The sequence below is a fragment of the Sus scrofa genome, chromosome 3 (genome assembly GCF_054392235.1).
Source record: "Sus scrofa isolate SSC_HxYL_T2T_F1_AM1 chromosome 3, Sscrofa_HxYL_maternal_Yorkshire_Landrace_v2.0, whole genome shotgun sequence".
Lineage (NCBI taxonomy): Eukaryota > Metazoa > Chordata > Mammalia > Artiodactyla > Suidae > Sus > Sus scrofa.
The window spans coordinates 61483105-61501376 of NC_139385.1; the positions used below are offsets into that span (position 1 = coordinate 61483105).

The following is an 18272-nucleotide window of genomic DNA, read 5'->3' on the forward strand; positions in this document are numbered from 1 at the left end:
CCCAGCTGGGCGGAGGGAGAGGCTCTAGGAAAGTGGGGAGTGGGGTGACAGGAGGGCTGGGGCTGTGCTCCCAGGGGGCATCTCAGCACTTGTGGGGGCTGTGGGAAGGGCAAGGGTGCTGTTATGGGTGCAGCCACCAGGCAGTTCATGCGGGTCTGTGTCCCCACCGTAGGGTCACCCTCTCAGCTCTCTTGAGGTTGACTGTGGCAAGTGACCGGCACCAGCCAGGGACCATACCCTCTATGCAGGGCAGGGTGGGTCCTTGTGTTCCTTCTCCCCTCCTGGCCCTTGATCTGGAGACTCCTCTGCATATCAGTGACAAAGAGGAGAGCTCAGCTGTCCTTGGTGATGGCAGAACACAAAGAATAAGCAATGCTTTGCTGCTCCCTGGGGTTGTTACCACTGCATAACTCCGCCCTCTGGACAACAGGGCAGGTGAGGACTTGGCGTTTGGGTCACGTCTCTGCTGCTTCCTGGGGATGTGGGCACGGGAGCTGCCCTCACTGAGTAAGACATGCACAGTAACTCTTCCAACAACCTACAGAGAGTACTTGTGAGGCTCAAGTGAGGCCATATGGGGACAGCCGGCTCAGTGCCAGGCCATCTAGTTCTCATTAAATGAGGATCTCCATCCCCGTCTCCGAGCCCTTTCTGCCTCCCTCCGTGATGGACTCAGAGCCTTCACATGGTCACAGCGTAGAGTCTGAACCCAAGCGTCTGTGTTCACCTGGACAGTGATGGACTGCTGACAGAGGATCCACTACCTGGCAGTGCCTCTTCCTTCTTGGGGGAGGGGAACCATCGTTTCCTGCCAGAGAAGCCTTTATTGCGCTCACAGGCCCCCTGGTGGCCCCTTGCAGTAAATCCGAGGTCGGCATCCTTGGATGTGCCCTGAGGTTCAGAGTTATGCTCCCCGGAGGGGACAGCAGCCCCTTCCTGCAGGGCAGGCAACACGCTCTTCCCCCAGCCTCAGCTCAGCCATTCCAGACACTGGCTGTTTATTTTTTACTTGCTTATGTGATTAGATCTGCTTGGCTGACTGCCTTTCAAGGCTCCGTTTTCAGGAAAACCATTTTTTGCCATTTCATAAGCTCAGGGTGGACTGCAGCTGCTCCGCTGGGAGCAAGGTCAAGGTTGAAACAACCCCCCTGTCCCCCTACCCCCCGCTGCAACCCCTAGCCCCTTCTCCAGCAAGTGCTCTTTTGTGGCAACGCAAATATTTGCAACTCCTCCCCCAGCACATTTTCCTTCCCCACCCAGGTCGTCCAAACAACAAATAATTACAGAGCATATGCACTGCGTGCTGGGCTCTGCCCCGGGAGCTGGGATTCAGCCCCGGTCCTGCCTCATGGAGTCTAAAGGAGAAACACAGGCTTCATGGGAAAATTGGGCAACTGCTGGAAGGTGGCGAGGCTGGCAAGAGTTAGGGAAGCAACCCTCATGGTTCAGAGACCGGGCCAGGGGACCTCCCTCTTACACTGGCCTGCTCCCCAAGTGTCTGCTGCTTTCCACCTCTCCTCTGCCCGTCGGACACACTCCCACGTTGCTGCAAGGATCCCATGCACTGACCTCCAGCCCCCTGTCTGAGCATCCAGCTTGGGTTTCTCACTGATCATCATACAACTTATACTTCATAATATCGAAATCAAACCTACACCAGCACGTCTGGTGTGTGTGACAGGTGTGAGTGCACTCAGTCCTTCTGAGGTGCCCTCTTATCATTCCTATTTTATCTGAGGGACAGACCAGCAGTAGTGAGGCCACCTGTCTAGTAGACCCCTGCTGTCTCAACCCTACAGAAAAGTGACCCTGTAAGAGCCAACATACTTTTTTTTATGTCATGTATAACATTCTTGTTGCCTTCTCTTCTGTCATTAAAAGTCTTTACTCTTAAGGCTTTTGTGGCTCAGTGGTAATGAACCTGACTAGAACCCATGAGGAGGCAAGTTTGATCCCTGGCTTTGCTCAGTGGGTTAAGGATCCCACGTTGCTGTGGCTGTGGTGTAGGACAACAGCTGAAGCTCCGACTCGACCCCTAGCCTGGGAACCTCCATGTGCCATAGGTGGCATTACATAAATAAATAAATAAATAAATAAGAGTCTTCCATTCTGTCCAGCTCCTCTGAGCTCTCCTTCCGCTGGATGGGACCTTGCTTAATTCACGAATCATTGAATCAAGCCAGTAAGATCTTGGCATTTACTCAGTTGAATTTTGTTTTTTAACAACGGGGACAGCTTTTATTAAAAATTTTTGGAGTTCCCGTCATGGCGCAGTGGTTAACGAATCCGACTAGGAACCGTGAGGTTGAGGGTTCTGTCCCTGCCCTTGCTCAGTGGGTTAACGATCCAGCGTTGCCGTGAGCTGTGGTGTAGCTTGCAGACGCGGCTCGGATCCTGCGTTGCTGTGACTCTGGTGTAGGCCAGTGGCTACAGCTCCGATTCGACCCCTAGCCTGGGAACCTCCATATGCCGCGGGAGCGGCCCAAGAAATAGCAAAAAAAAGACAAAAAAAAAAAAATTTAAAAACATTCATCTTGGCTGCTGAACTTTTTTTAAAATCTTTTTTAGGGCCCCACCCACAGCATATGGAAGTTCCCAGGCTAGGGGTAGAATTGGAGCTGCAGCTGCCAGCCTACACCACAGCCACAGCAATGTGAGATCCCAGCCGTGTCTGCGACCTACACCGCAGCTCACGGCAACGCTGGATCCCCAACCCACTGAGAGAGGCTAGGGATCAAACCCGAGTTCTCATGGATACCAGTCAGATTCGTTTCCGCTGATCCACAATGGGAACTCCTGAACTTCTTTAAAAGTGAGAACAAACCATGAAAATGTCTCTGTTGAGAATCTGCTTTTCTAAAAAGAAGACTAGAAACTTCCCTCGTCCTGGAAGCCTGGGCAGCTCTGGGTCTGTGAGCCCAGGGGCGGCCTGTCCACCCTCCTTCATGTGAGCTCCTGGACAAGTCAGCACCTCTATGCCGTCCTGTCAGCAGAAGAAAACTTCTGAGCAGCAAAGATGCGAGGCATCGCCCTCTAGGAGGCTGAACTACAAATGTCTATGGAGACAGATTTTGTCCAGAGGGAATAAGAGGGGATACATTTGAGATTTTAAAAATAAGTAAATAAATAAGGCAGAACCGCCTATCTCTTTGGTGACCCAAAGGATTCTAATTATCCTCACTTGCCTTCGGGCGCCACAGGGGAGTCTGTTTACTGTTTCCTATCAACCCATTAGCCCTGCAAAGTTCTTCCCATACAGAGACTGCATTTCCCTCTGCTCCTTCATGACAAGGAAGGCAGGCCACTCACTTCCTGCCTCGGTGAATTAGGCAGAAACCACCAAGCTCCGGGACCCTGAATGCCCTGCCCAGCTTCTTCTCTGAACCGGCGGGACTTGAGAAAGAGGGAGTTATGCTGAACTGTCTGAGGCAAAAGTGGTTATTTGCTGGGTGCAGGTCAGTGGTCAGCTGTGACGGTGAGGGCTCTCTTGCTGGTTTGGAGGGCGCTGGGACACAGATGACACCCATGGACCCATCCTTGGCGCACAGGGTAAAATAGATGGTCCCGACACTGAATGATGCGGCCACAGCGGCTCACCCCAACCAGCCTCGATATCTGGAGACAACCCTGGAATGAGTCACGGAAGAAAAACCAAACTACCAATCAGTCCAAGCTTCCAAGGACCAGACCAGTCTGAATTCCTCACTGCCGTCGGCTCCTCCCTCCAGGCACACACACTGGATGAAAGAGTAAGTGGATGAGAAGATGGCGTTTTGTTGAAAAGAAAATCACTTTTCCTGTCCTCCAGGCCTTGGCCATCGGTCTACTGCTAGACTACCACTTTTTAAATTGCCAGTCACCCAATGAGTTGCTTCACCTCTCAATGGCTAGACCCAAAGCCAATGCCATGAACAACGGGAGGGGAGGTTGGGGTTATTTACTGCACGTATGCTACATGCTCTACAAATGCTGTTTTGCTTAGTCCTACACCAGATCTCTAAGGCATTTTCCTTCCTTCCTTCCTTTCTTTCCTTCCTTCTTTCCTTCCTTCTTTCCTTCCTTCCTTCCTTCCTTCCTTCTTTCCTTCCTCTTTCTTTCTTTCTTTCTTTCTTTCTTTCTTTCTTTCTTTCTTTCTTTCTTTCTTTCTTTCTTTCCTTTTTTCCCTTCCTTCCTTCCTTCCTTCCTTCCTTCTCTCTTTCTCTCTTTCTTTATTTCTTTGTCCTTTTAGGGCTTCACGCATGGCATATGGAGGTTCCCAGGCTAGGAGTCAAATTGGAGCTGCAGCTGCCGGCTTACACCATAGCCACAGCCATGTGGGATCTGAGCTGCATCTGTGACCTACACCAAAGCTCACAGCTCTGCTCTGTCACCATCCCTCTCGCCCAGCTGACACACTGTGCTACTCCTCGGCTTTATTTTTCTTCAAAATAAAGCCCAACCTCAAACCAACACTACGTGTATGTCTCTCTCGGCTTTGACCTGGCCTCTGTCTCTCTACATGCACCCTGAGGAGGAGGGATTGGGATGGTTTCACCCACCGCCCATCCTAAGCGCCTGGCTGGACGTACGTGAATAAGAAACATTCACTGACTGACTAAATGAGCACAGCCTCCCACAGGAACACCCAGTAAACCCTCCCAGAGGCGGGAAGAAACACATCTGCGGAATCTGTTGACTCAGCTGAAGGAAAGCACGTGTTCATCCTCCGTAGCTCTGATATAAAAGTGGTGGCTGAGTCACCACGGTTACCATAGCTGCCCGCATGCAGCCTATGGATGCCTGGCACCGACTGTGCTGGCACTGACTTCAGTCTCATGAGCACCTCCCTGGGGAGGGACACGACTCTAGGGGATGGGGTTGCCCCCCGAAGCCCAAGATGTTACAGAGGCCATGGAGGAGCGGACTCAGGGCGGCTGGGCTGGTGGGTCCTTAACCCACTGAGTGAGGCCAGGGATCAAAACCGCATCCTCAGGGATAGTAGCTGGATTCGTTTCCACTGAGCCACGACGGCAACTCCTTCCAAGGCATTTTTCTTTATATCCCTGTTTCCAGAGGAGTGGATAACCCGTGTGAGATCATATATGGCAAGGGGCAGGCACTGCACGGACCCAAATTCAGGTCTAAGTTCAGAGTCCTGCCTTTCTGGAATGTCATGACTCTTCAAACTTCTTCCAGATGAACGAGTAAGATTTATTTGGGAGGTTTCTCTGCTAAAATGAAATCATGATTTATAATGATAATCTTTTCCCAATTTGCACCAAAAGTTAATTGAATTTTCTTCATTTCATGCTTTTTTCTCCTATTATTCTTTCCTAAGGCTTTGGCCCCTGCCATCCCTTATGGAAGAGTGACACCTGCAGTCCTAAAGGGAATGAAAATTGGGAAGGGATTGTGAACAAGGATTCATGCTTCATTCAGGAGCCTTTCTTTTTCTTTTTTCTTTTTTGTCTTTTTTCCATTTCTTGGGCTGCTCCCGTGGCATATGGAGGTTTCCAGGCTAGGAGTCGAATCGGAGCCATAGCTGCCGGCCTATGCCAGAGCCACAGCAACGCATGATCCGAGCCACATCTGCAAGCTACACCACAGCTCACAGCAACGCCGGATCTTTAACCCATTGAGCAAGGCCAGGGATTGAACCCCCAACCTCATGGCTCCTAGTCGGATTCGTTAACCACTGAGCTATGACAGGAACTCCCGGGAGACTTCCTTTTATCACGGAATGAATGTCCTCAGTTTTGGTATTATATTGAATTTGTGTTCCAAATCTGGGGAGCTCACAGGAGAGGAACATGGATGAAGTTCACTTAAAAAGGTGTTTCAAAATAAAAAATAAAAGGTGTTTGGACAGGGTGTCTTGAGGAGGGCTGTCCATTAGGACGAACCCAGCTTCGTGTTAGCAAGGACACACGAGTGGCAATGAAAGGAATTTCCTATTCAGAAGTAGAGGGTCCAGTTCCTGTCTCGCAGTCAGTAAGCAGCTTGTCTGCATTGGCTTCTATTAGGAACAGAAACAGTCTTTGGTCACTTAATAAATCACCGACTTCCCACAGAAGACATGTCCTTTTCATTAAAGAGGGAGGGAAATTAGGCCACTGCCTTAGAGCTATAGAACAGGATTGCTAGGCTGTAAACAATTATACAAAGGCCAGGTCCCACTGGGAGCCAACCTCTCAGGACAATCAGGAAAGAGAGTAAGAAAGAAAGAGCTTTTGAAAGCAGTCAGGGCTGAGGCTCCACAGCCCCTGCTGAGAGGCCAATTTCTTCCTTCCAGGAGCCATTTACTCAGTCACCCTTTTATTTACTTAGCCAACATTTTTTTCAGCCCCACTCTGTGCTGTGCAGTACTCTGCAAAGCCCCAGAATGAAGGACTATCATGCCATCAGCCTGGTGGAAGACAAGAGTGGTAGAAAGAATTCCTACACAGCTGTGCCCACCCCCCCAGACTCTGCTAGGTAGAGAAGGGTGCTGGAGGGCAGGGGGAGACACAGGGGAGTGTGGGTGTCAAGGAGATAGGGCCTTGTATTTCCACACTGTGAAGATTCTCCAAGGAATTTGCTGATTTGACAGAAACAACACAAGCAAAAAAGAGCATCAAAATTTAAAAAAAAATCTGTGCATCAAAGGACACTGTTAACAGAGTGAAAAGGCCACCAAAGGGAAATATTTGCAAAGCATAAACCCAACAGGAATTCATATCCAGAATAGATGAAGAACCCCGACAAGCCTAAAACTCAATGATAAAAACAAACAGCCTGATTCAAACCTGGGCGAAGGACTTGAATCGACGTTTCTCTAAAGACACACAAATGGGCAACCAGCGCATGAAAAGATGCACCACTTCACTAATCAACAGAGAAATGCAAACCAAAACCACAGGGAGAGTCACCTGCCCCCATGGGAATGACTATGATCCCCCCAAACAAACAGAAGATAGCACACTTGGGGCAGGGTGTGAAGAAACTGGAACGGTGCCCATTGCTGGTGGGGTGTAAAATGGGGGTGCTGCCCTGGAGATCAGAATGGTGGTTCCTCCAAAAGTTTAACATGGAATTAGCTCCCATATGATCCAGCAATCCCACTTCTGGGTAGACACCCCAAAGAACTGAAGGCAGAAACCAACAGATACTTATACACTCGTGCTCACGGCAGTTTTGTTCACAACAGCCAAAGGATGGCAGCAAGCCACGTGACCATCAGTGAATGTAGGCAAACAAAATCGAATATTCTCAGGGTAAGGAAGGAAGGAAATTCGGTTCCATGCTACTACATAGGGGAGCCTCATGGTCGCCTGGCTAAGTGAAATAAGCCAAAAAGACAAATGCGGTTTGATTCCACGTATACGAGGTACCAAAAATAGTCAAATTCATAGAGATGGAAAGTGGGGTCCAGGGGCTGGTGGAGGGGAGTCAGTGTTTGATGAGCACAGAGTTTATCTGAGAAGATGAAGAAAGTTCTGGAGCTGGATGGTGGTGATGGTGTCTCAACAGCATGACTGTACGTAATGCCACCAAACTGTAGACCTAAAAATGGTTAGACTGGTAAACTTTATGATATGTACATTTTACCACAAATTATGAAAGAAAAAAAGAATTTTCAAGTTAGAGGTAGTATTCCTCTTAGTTATTTTACCCTTTCCCACAGTGAAGAGCACAGTCCCCCAAGTCTACCGCAGGCCCCCAAGTCTACCTGCAGCCCCCCAAGTCCACCTACAGTCCCCTGAGTCTACCCACAGTCCCCCAAAACTACCACAGTCCCCCAAGTCTGCCCATAGTCCCCTAAGACTACCCATGGTCCCCCAAGTCTTCCCACAGTCCCCCAAGTCTGCCCATAGTCCCCTAAGACTACCCATGGTCCCCCAAGTCTTCCCACAGTCCCCCAAAACTACCACAGTCCCCCAAGTCTGCCCATAGTCCCCTAAGATTACCCATGGTCCCCCAAGTCTTCCCACAGTCCCCCAAGTCTCCTCATGGTCCCCCAAGTCTTCCCACAGTCCCCCAAGTCTCCCCACAGTCCCCCAAGTCTACCCACGGTCCCCAAGTCTATACACAGCTCCCCAAGTCTACCTACAGTCCCTCAAATGTATCCACAGTTCTCCAAGGATAACCATTGTCCCCCAAGATAAAAAAAAATCCCCAAACCCACAATCCCTCAAAACCAGGATTTTTTCCCCTTGGATGAGAACTTTTAGAATTTATTCCCTTAACAGTTTTCAAATATATCCTACAGCGAGTGTTACCTATAGTCACTATGTAGTATGTTATATGCCTACTATTTATTTATTTGGATGTTTATACTGTTTGACCACCTTCGTCCAGTTCTTCCACATCTCACCTCCTGCAATCTGTGATAATCACAAATCACATCTCTTTTTTCTGAGTTCAGTATAATTTTTTTTGCTTTTTTTAAATACTCATGTGAGGTCATTCGATATTTTTTCTTTCTCTGTCTGATTTATTTCATTTATATTTAGTTTTTTAAATAAGCTGTTTTCCAGAGTGGCTGTAACATTTTCCATTCCCATCAGCAATGTATGAGATACAGTTTCTCTGCCTCTGGCCAGTACGGTTTTTTCAGTGTATTTTATTTTTCTGTTTTGATAGATGTGTGGTGATGTCTCATCAGGCCCTTAATTTGCATTTCCCTGGTGGTTGGTGATCCTGAATATCTTTTCATGTGCTTCTCTGCCATAAATATATCCTCTTCATGTAGTCAGTTCATTTTCTAATAAGCTTGTTTGTTTTTATAAACAAATATAAAAACTGTTGACTTGAGAAATTTTTATATATTCTAGATGAATTCTTTGTCAGATATGCGGTTGCAAATATTTTCTTTCAGCCGATAAGTCACCTTTTCAACTACTTAGCAGGATCTTTAGCAAAGCATTTAAACTTTTGATGGAGTTTAATGCATTGATTTTTTTCTTTTATGAATTATGCTCTTGGTGTCCCGTCTAAGAACGCTTCCCTAAGCCCTGCCATGTTTTCTTCTAAAATATTTATAGTTTGGAGTTCCCATCATGGCTCAGTGGTTAACGAATCTGACTAGGAACCATGAGGTTGCGGGTTCGATCCCTGGCCTTGCTCAGTGGGTTAAGGATCTGGAGTTGCCATGAGCTGTGGTGTATGTCACAGATGTGGCTTGGATCCCGCGCGCGTTGCTGTGGTTCTGGCATAGGCCGGTAGCTACAGCTCTGATAAGACCCTTAGCCTGGGAACCTCCATATGCCGCGGGTGTGGCCCTAGAAAAGGCAAAAAGACTATATATATATATATATATATATATATATATATATATATTTATAGTTTTATGCTTTACACTGAAAGCATACCAAGTTATATGACCCATATCGAGTTAATTTTTGTATTAAGGTATGAGGTTTAAGTCAAGATTCTTTTTCTTCTTTCTTTAACCTGTAGATAGAGCGTTGCTTTAGCACTGTTTGTTGAATTGCTTTTGAATCTTTGTAAAAAGCCAGTGCTGTGCATGTGTAGGTCTCTTTCTGGTTTTCTATTCTGTATCATTAATCTAGATGTCCATCCTTCCTCTGAAACCACAGAGACTTGTACAACCACACCTCCATAATAGTCTTGGAATGTGTAAACCAATTCCTCCCATTTTATTGTTTTTATCCCAATTGTTTTAGCTACTCTAGTTCCTTTGCCTTTCCTTACAACATTTATAATAATTCTATCTATACCCACAAAAATTTTTCCTAGGATATTGATAGAAATTGTATTAAATATTCTTATCAGATTGGAAAAACTTGCTATCTTTAATAAGTTGAGTATTCTCAAGCCATAAACATGGTGTGTTGTTTCATTTACTTGGACTTTCTTTGGTTTCTTTCATCAGTGTTTTGAAGTATTCAGAATGTAAGTCTTGTACATAGTTTTTTAAGATTTATATCTAAGTGTTTCCATTTTGGGGGGAGACTTTTGCTCACATCTCTCTTTAAGCATACGTTCAATCCATTTTATAGCTACAAGACAGAATGTATGTTCCTTGCAGGGTCTCTCCTCCTGTACAAAACCAAGTTTTCTTGGCTCAGTGGTCCAGGGAAGACAGAGGCCCATCAGTGGACAGCAAGACCAGAGCTGGCTTCATCAGGAGGCAGGAGGCATGGTAGAGAAGCATACGCTTACTTCTAGAAAATGTGCAGGTTTCAGGAGATTCTGTTCTGCCCTGAGCTCCTCAGAAGGTCCAGCAAGGAAACTTCAGAGATACATTCACTGCCCTTGTCATGAAGTCCATTTGGGGGACCCAAAGAGTGCTCCCCATGCTTTTTTTTGTCTTTTTAGGGCCACACCTGTGGCATATGGAGGTTCCTAGGCTAGGGGTCAAATCAGAGCTGTAGCCATTGGCCTAGGCCACAGCCACAGCGACACTAGATCTGAGCCTCATCTTCAACCTATACCACAGCTCACGGCAGCACTGGATCCTTAACCCACTGAGTGAGGCCAGGGATCGAACACTCATCCTCATGGATCCTAGTCAGATTTGTTCCTGCTGTGCCTCGACAGAACTCCAATCCTTGCCTTTCATCAGACCTACCTGCCATGTCTATGACGTGGACAGTTCACTCTTTGGGGTGCAGCTGCTCTCTCTGAGGTGGGTGGTGGCAGCGCGAGGAGTGAGGGAGGGAGAGGTTGCTGGCGTTTCATGTTCACTCTCCACTTACTAGGGCTGACAACTCTGGACAAATTATTTAACTTCTTTTTGTACCTCAGGCTCCTCATCTGCAAAATGGGGATAATTACAGAATCTACAGAGAATCCCATTCAAACACTTGGTACAGCTCATGGTCCTCCCCAAATTTTAGCAATGAACACTTACAAGGTTTTCCACCAAAATCCCTGGATAGTAGAAAACTATGAAGGAGGATCTGGGGGAAGACCCCCAAATTAGCCCCTATTTGCTTGAAATTTCTTTTAAGCATTCTATTTCATGTTAAATACTTCTACAAATTTTGCATTTTACTCCATAATAATGTGGCACTCATTGTAACATCTGGCTAATATTTCTTCTGCAAATATAGTTAAGAAAAAAGTAAATTTTAGAAAGATGCCCCCATGTTGTCCCCTTGGTACAGGCTCCGCCATCTCAGTCCCTAACGTGACATTCACAACCTCAGTCCGTCTTTTCTCATTCTGGGGAGCTGGCCTCTCGTTGGATGCACGGGGTATGGGAATGGAAATAAAAATCTTGGCTTGGATTTCCTGAGCTATGATCATCAATAAAATAGGGCAAAAGAGAGCTGTAATCGAATGTACTATATTACTGTAATTAGCACTTCATGCATGGAGCGTGCACCCACCCTCCGTCCAAAAGAATGAAACAGTTTAGCATAAACAGTGGCGACTTTATTCTCCATCATGGGGTGTTCAGCGATTGGGTAATTATGGTAACAGCACCCAGTTAAGCCGTGTTGAGCTCAGAATGTGAGAGAAAAAGGACAGGAAAAGGTCCACGAAGGAAGAGAACCACAGAATCACAGCATCTCGGGGCTGGGAAGAATGCTGCAATTGTGTACCCTCCACCCCAGTCACAAAAGAGAAAACTGAGGCACATGGGCATGGAAGTGGGGGCGGGGGTGGCTTGCAAATGTCAGAGGTTAGATGGAGAAGAAGGCAGAACCCAAACCCAGGTCCCTCTCCCCTGTTCAAATGCTATTCTACCCACATTTTTGGGAAATGTGAATATTCTAGAAAGCTGTCCGTGGGGTAAGTCGTCTTTGTTAACAAAACCTTCTGAGGCAGAAAATGATGGATTTAAGCTGTTGTCTCTCCTTCCATCGCCTGTGGCCAAAAGTCACTGGCCACTGAATGTCAACAGCAAAATCAGCAGGAAATGTTTGCAGCCTGTTTTGTTTTGTCCATTTTATTCCTCTGACGTAGCAGACAGGAAAAATTAGCAAGTGCACAAATTGAGATTTTACGATCCAGGAGGCCGATTGTTTATTTTCAGTTAGATATTATTTCTGTTATTACCTTGAGACCATCAGATAAAAAGTCAGCTCTCTCATAAGAATATTTACATGTCTTAATCCTGCACCATGTGTAAGAGCCTCAGGCAGTCAACGGCTTTTTGAGGCAACCCTACGCCCTCTCTCTCCTGCAGCAGGAAAGGAGCAGCTGGGAAGGAGAAGAGAAAAGATGCCACTGTGGGCAGAGCCTCCACCAACACCGTCAACTCTGCCCTCTGCTCCTCAATCCCAGGAAAGCCACCTGAGGGGCTGGGGCTGGGGGTCTTCCTCCTTGCCACTCTCTCCGGTGACCACCCAGCAAGTCACACACCTGCCACTGCTGGGAGCAAAGCCTGACCTGAGTGAGGAAGACTGGACAGTCCTATTCTTCCTGTGATGGGGACAGGGGCCACTAGGGCATGAACCACCAGTGTGGGTGGGCACAGCCACTTAGTGGGAAAGTGGCAGTGTTGTGGGAAACACTCGCTTCGGAGGCACAGTCCACACCATCACATCTACAGAGAGATGCCGATGCCACCAGAGCACATTTCTGCCAAGGACACGGTTCCCCGTGCTCTTTCTTACTCCCCGCCCCAGATGCCCAGCCTTAAAACGCAGCTGGAGCTCAGATGTCTTCTTAACAGGATGCACGCAGTCAGACTTCAGGGTGAGACGAGGACGCAGAGACGGCAGCTGAGACTGGGCAGGAGGTAACATGGGAAGACCCCCTTTCTGTGGCACCTTGGCCATCAGCAGAGGGACCCGGACATGCAGCCCAGTGTGGGAGGTGGGTGCCAAAGTGACAGATCATGCATGGGCCACTTTCCCACTGCAAAGTGCTTTCTCAGCCAAGGTTCTATGTGAACATCCCAAAGAGTTGGGTACCACCTTCTCCATGGCAATGAAGAAAAAGCCAAGCCTGGTGGCTAGCATACCGCCAGCAAGAGAAGAGAGATCAGACCTGAAGTTCCTGAAGGACCACTCCACTCTGGACCCCTGGCAGGGGTCTACCGCCTTGGTTTCCTCATCTCTAAAATGGGGCTGATAATGGGGCCTCCTACAGAGGGTGCTGCAAGGGTGAAAGAACTAACACAGGCCTGGCTCAAAGGGCAGGAGGCGAACTCGTGGGAGCCACGGGCTCATGACATGTTCACAGCAGCCAGGAGCTTCAGGTATGCATCCCACTCTCAGACAGTTACACTAGAGGCGCCCACAAGTCAGCGGTTCACGCACCCGCTGCCTCTGCCATTTCTGCTGCAGAGAGCACAACCTCACTGGCATTATCATTTGCCTCTATTTCCCTTTATATGATGGTTCTGGACATTTTCATCCTGTTATAATAAAAACATCATGGATTTGAAACACTGGTAACATGTGCTTCTATGCTGCGTACACCATGCAGTGAATCCGTGTATTAAGACAAAGACCGAGAGTCCCCTGGTGGTGCAGTGGGTGAAGGATCTGGTGCTGTCAGTGCAGCAGCTCTGGTCACTCCTGGGGTCGGGGTTTGATCCCTGGCCCAGGAACTTCCACATACCATGGGTCATGAAAGAAAAAAAAAAAAAGAAAGAAAGAAAGAGAGAGAGAGATACGGGAGATATGCCTCTGCTGCCTGATTGTGACAGAGCCAGGGGAGCCAGCAGGAGTCTGGCTGAACGGCACGAAGGATGACTTGGATGTCCCCAAGGCGGAGCATATTTAAAATCAAGCTCAGACTACAACTCATTATCTAACCACAGGTAAAACCACAAGTAGTAGGAATTATTTGCAAATGACATGTTATAGGTCTAGCCCCACATTCATGGTCACATACAGTCTGGTTCTGACTACAAGCCTGGCAGCAGGTGGGATGGCCGACAGCATCCTTTCACATGAGGGGCTCAGAGATGCCGAGGATTTGTGCAAGACCACATGGGAGGAGTTCCCATCGTGGCTCCGTGGTTAACGAATGTGACTAGGAACCATGAGGTTGCAGGCTCGATCCCTGGCCTTGCTCAGTGGGTCAAGGATCTGGTGTTGCTGTGAGCTGTGGTGTAGGTTGCAGACACGGTTTGGATCCTGCACTGCTGTGGCTCTGGCGTAGGCCGGTGGCTACAGCTCCGATTAGACCCCTAGCCTGGGAACCTCCATATGCTGTGGGAGCGGCCCTAGAAAAGGCAAAAAAACAAAAAGACCAAAAAAAAAAAAAAGAAAAAAAAGGACCACATGGGAAATAAAACCTCTACGTCTTGAGTGCACTTCACTGTACCTTCCACAGAGGGAACAATATTTTTTTTAAAAAAAGACCGCTTTTCTCTTTTTAGGCAGAACAAGTCTCTCCTGCCATCTTTTTAACCATCCACTCTTCCAACTTCCTATCCATTTATCCATCCAACTACCCATCCATTCATCCATCCACTCATCCGTTCTGCTATCTGTCCTTCCAAACATGTATCCACATCTACCCATTGATACATCCAAATACTTTCTCACTACCCATCCATCCACCCACCCATCCACCCACCCAACCGTCTATCCATCCACCCATCACACACCCATCCACCCACCTATCCATCCACCCATCACACACCCATCCACCCACCTATCCATCCACCCATCACATTCCCATCCACCCATCCACCCATCCACCCATCCACCACCACTCAGTGTTTGAGGACCTTCTTTGTGTTTGTCACTATACAGAGAGCTGGAATTACCCACCAGTTTTTATTATAAAAAGTAAAGTTTTCATCCTGAACAGGGATGGCAGTACAAGTAATGCAGGCAGACCTCGCTTAACTGTACTTCTCTTCATTATGTTGGGCAGATAGTGCGTCTTTTACAAACTGAAGGCTTGGGGCAGCCCTGCCTTGAGCAAGTCTACTGGCGCCATTTTTCCAACAGCATCTGCTCTGTGTCCCATTCTGGGAATTCTCGCAATATTTCAAACATTTCCACTTTATTCTATTTGTTATGGTGATCTGTGATCAGTAATCTTTGGTGTTACTATTGTAATTGTTTTGGGGTGCCACAAACATTGCTGCTTTATTTTAAGAAATTGCCATAGCCACCCTAGCCTTCAGCAACCACCACTCTGACCAGGCAGCCGCCACTAACATTGAGTCAAGACCCTTCACCAGCAAAAAATTATGACTCACTGAAGGCTCAGGCGATGGGTAGCATTCTTTTTAGCAACCAAGTGTTATTAAATTAAGGTATACACATTGTCTTTTATTTTTTTGGTCTTTTTAAGGCCACATCTGTGGTATATGGAGGTTTCCAGGCTAGGGATAGAATCAGAGCTGTAGCTGCTGTCCTACACCACAACCACAGCAATTCGGGATCCGAGCCACGTCTGTGACCTATACCACAGCTCGCATCAACACCGGATCCCTAACCCACTGAGTGAGGCCAGGGATCGAACCTGCATCCTCATGGATGTTAGTCAGGTTCGTTTCTGCTGAGCCACAACGGGAACTCCAGGTATACACATTGTCCTTTTAACCATAAAGTTACTGCACACTTCCTAGACTACAATGTAGATGTAATTTCGATGTGCACTAGAAAACAAAAACATTCACGTGACTCACTGTGTTGTGATATTTGCTTTACTGTGGTGTCCGGTCCAGAACCCGCAGTATCTTGGAAGTGTGCCTGCATCCAAATGGGTTTCTTCTCATCTGAAAATCGACCACAAATTTTCCCTGATGATAGCAAAAGAGAACAATATGCTCTAATTCTTCCTGCCAAATGAAATAAAATACTTGGGAATCTGACAACAAAAGAGTTAGGAAGAGTCCTTTTCCTCAGAAGTACATTAGAAGTACAACAATTAGGAGTTCCCGTTGTGGCTCAGAGGAAACAAATCCAACTAGGAACCATGAGGATACAGGTTCAATCCTGGCCTCGCTCAGCGGGTTAAGGAGCCAGTGTTGCCGTGAGCTTTGCTGTCGGTTGCAGACATGCATCGGATCTGGCATTGCTGTGGCTGTGGTGTAGGCCAGTGGCTATAGCTCCGATTAGACCCCTGGCCTGGGAACTTCCATGTGCCTTGGGTGTGGCCCTAAAAAAGATTAAAAAAAAAAAAGTAGTACAATAATTAGGGTTATGTTGTTGCGTGCAAAGGGCACATATCCAATTACTTCACATGGCATCAGGATCACATAATTAGAAATACAGCCCTGATGGAGTCTTGGAACTTTTGGGAAGAGCTTATTTAAGCATTGAGGTGTTTTCTCAGGCTGCCATTCAGAGCTGATATTCACTTATCCCCATGATTGTCCTCTGGTCTGTATTTTAATTCCTCCATTTCAGAGTTGAGGGTGGTAAGCCCATTATCAATGCTGCAGGTGGCCTTCCATGTAAATGGAAGTGTTTCAAAGTAGATAAAGACAAAACTCCCCAAATCATACAGCACAGAACGAAAAAAACAGGAATCCATTATCAACTAATATACCAAAGGAAACATGCAAAATAAAATAAAACATTTGAAATTCCTAAATTCAAAAAAAAAAAAAAAACTTAATGCTCTTGCTAAAATTTTTAAAAATGTGCCTACACAGGCCAGGACCTGGTGACATCCCTTTTGCCAAGTCTCCAAGGCACCGATGGAACTTCAGCAATTACTGCAGGAGAGCAGTGGTTCTCAAACACTGGGGAGCATCTGTGCCACCTGGGAGGCGGCTTGAAACACAGAGTGGGTGTTCCTTCTGTGTCTCAGTGATGAACCCAGCTAGTACCCATGAGAAGGTGGTTCAATCCCTGGCCTCACTCAGTGGGTTAAGGATCTGGTGTTGCCGTGAGCTGTGGTGTAGGTCGCAGACGTGGCTCAGATCCAGCGTTGCTGTGGCTGTGGTGTAGGCCAGCAGCTGCAGCTCTGATTCAGCCCCTAGCCCAATTTCCATATGCCTTGGGTGAGGCCCTAAAAAGACAAAATAATAATAATAATAGTGATAATAATAATAAAAAACCCAGCGTGCTGGGTCCCACTCAGAGTTTCAGATTCAGGAGGTCCGGCGTGGAGTGCAGAATTTGAATTTCTAAATCCCTGGGTGCTGCTGCTGCTGGGCTGGGGAACCGGCTTTGAAAAGCAACAGGACTTCTCAGCTGCGGGGGGGCATGGGGACACCCCAAGACCTGGGAACACCACACTTCTCCTGCTTTCTCTGCCGTCTCTCCTCGTCTCCCTTTTGGTCTCCTGGTGCCCTCGAGATTTTCATCCTAGGCTTCTGCTCTTACACTGAAATCGGCAACCTCATTCACGCTGAAGCCATTAGTCACCGCCCACACCCGGTGGCCCCCAGGCTGCAGGTGTGGCCTGATAAAATGTGGGCTTCATACAGGCTGGGGCCACTGCCTGACTCACAGCTGCATTCTGGGGAACCAAAACCACCCAGCATACGGAAGGTGCACAGTAAATACAGCTGACAACCTCTTGGTAGACAGTTCTGCCTAAATGTTCCACAGGCTAGCTGGCAACTGAAATTAACTGTATTGGGAAAGATCTATATCAAAACAGAATATTATATAAACTAGATCCCGTCCTCCCCACCAACCTATTTCCAGTGGGACCATCACCCTCCCATTTTGTAAGACCTAAGAAACTAAGGGTCATCCTTGAATCCTTGCCTGTCAAACAGCAAGAGGTGTTGGTTTTACCTCCTAAATCTCTGTCAAGTCCATCCTCTTGGTTCCTGCCGCCATGGCTGGTCTAGGCCACCTTGGTCTCCCGCACACAGGCCCATGGCAGCCCCCCAGCCAGTCTCTCCTGTACTGTCCCCACCACGGCCTTCTGATGGGTCCTCACTGCCCCTCCACCAGCTGTCCCTCACACTCTCCTTCCACAGCCTGTCCTCTGATGATCCCCATTTATTTATTTATTTATTTGCCCTTTTTTCTGCCCCCTTAGGGCTGCACCCACAGCATATGGAGGTTCCCAGGTTAGGGGTCAAGTCGGAGCTGTAGCCACCAGCTTACACCACAGCCACAGCAATGTGGGATCCAAGCCACATCTGTGACCTACACCACAGCTCACAGCAATGCTGGCTCCTTAACCCACTGAGCAAGGCCAGGGATTGAACCCACAACCTCATGGTTACTAGTCAGATTTGTTGCTGTTATGCCACGACAAGAACTCCTCCATTTATTTTTGTTCCTTGAACCCTCCAGGTGCTCTTCTTTCTGAGCCATGACTCGTGGACTCTTTCTCTCCTCTGACTATGCTTTATTTGACAACTTCTGCTCATTTCTCAGTTCCCACCTTAAAAAGTCACATCCTCCAAAAAGCTTTCCCTTTTCCCCTCAACAAACAAACAAAGCAAAAAACCCAAG

General features: G+C 47.6%; 1 protein-coding gene across 9 annotated transcripts in view; it reads right to left on the reverse strand.

The window, feature by feature from the left end:
- GPR45 (G protein-coupled receptor 45) overlaps nt 1-18272 on the reverse strand; it is a 95441-nt gene that overhangs the window by 41403 nt on the left and 35766 nt on the right. For 5 of the 9 annotated variants that reach the window (XM_085018493.1, XM_085018491.1, XM_085018490.1 and 2 more), the window contains one exon: nt 15533-15622. The exons of 2 other annotated variants lie outside the window; for them this stretch is intronic. The gene's annotated coding sequence lies outside the window, so the exon portion shown is untranslated. Of the gene's footprint in view, nt 1-10552; nt 10738-15532; nt 15647-18272 lie in introns of those variants that run through there. 2 more of the 9 variants (XM_085018494.1, XM_085018499.1) reach the window with 2 other exon arrangements.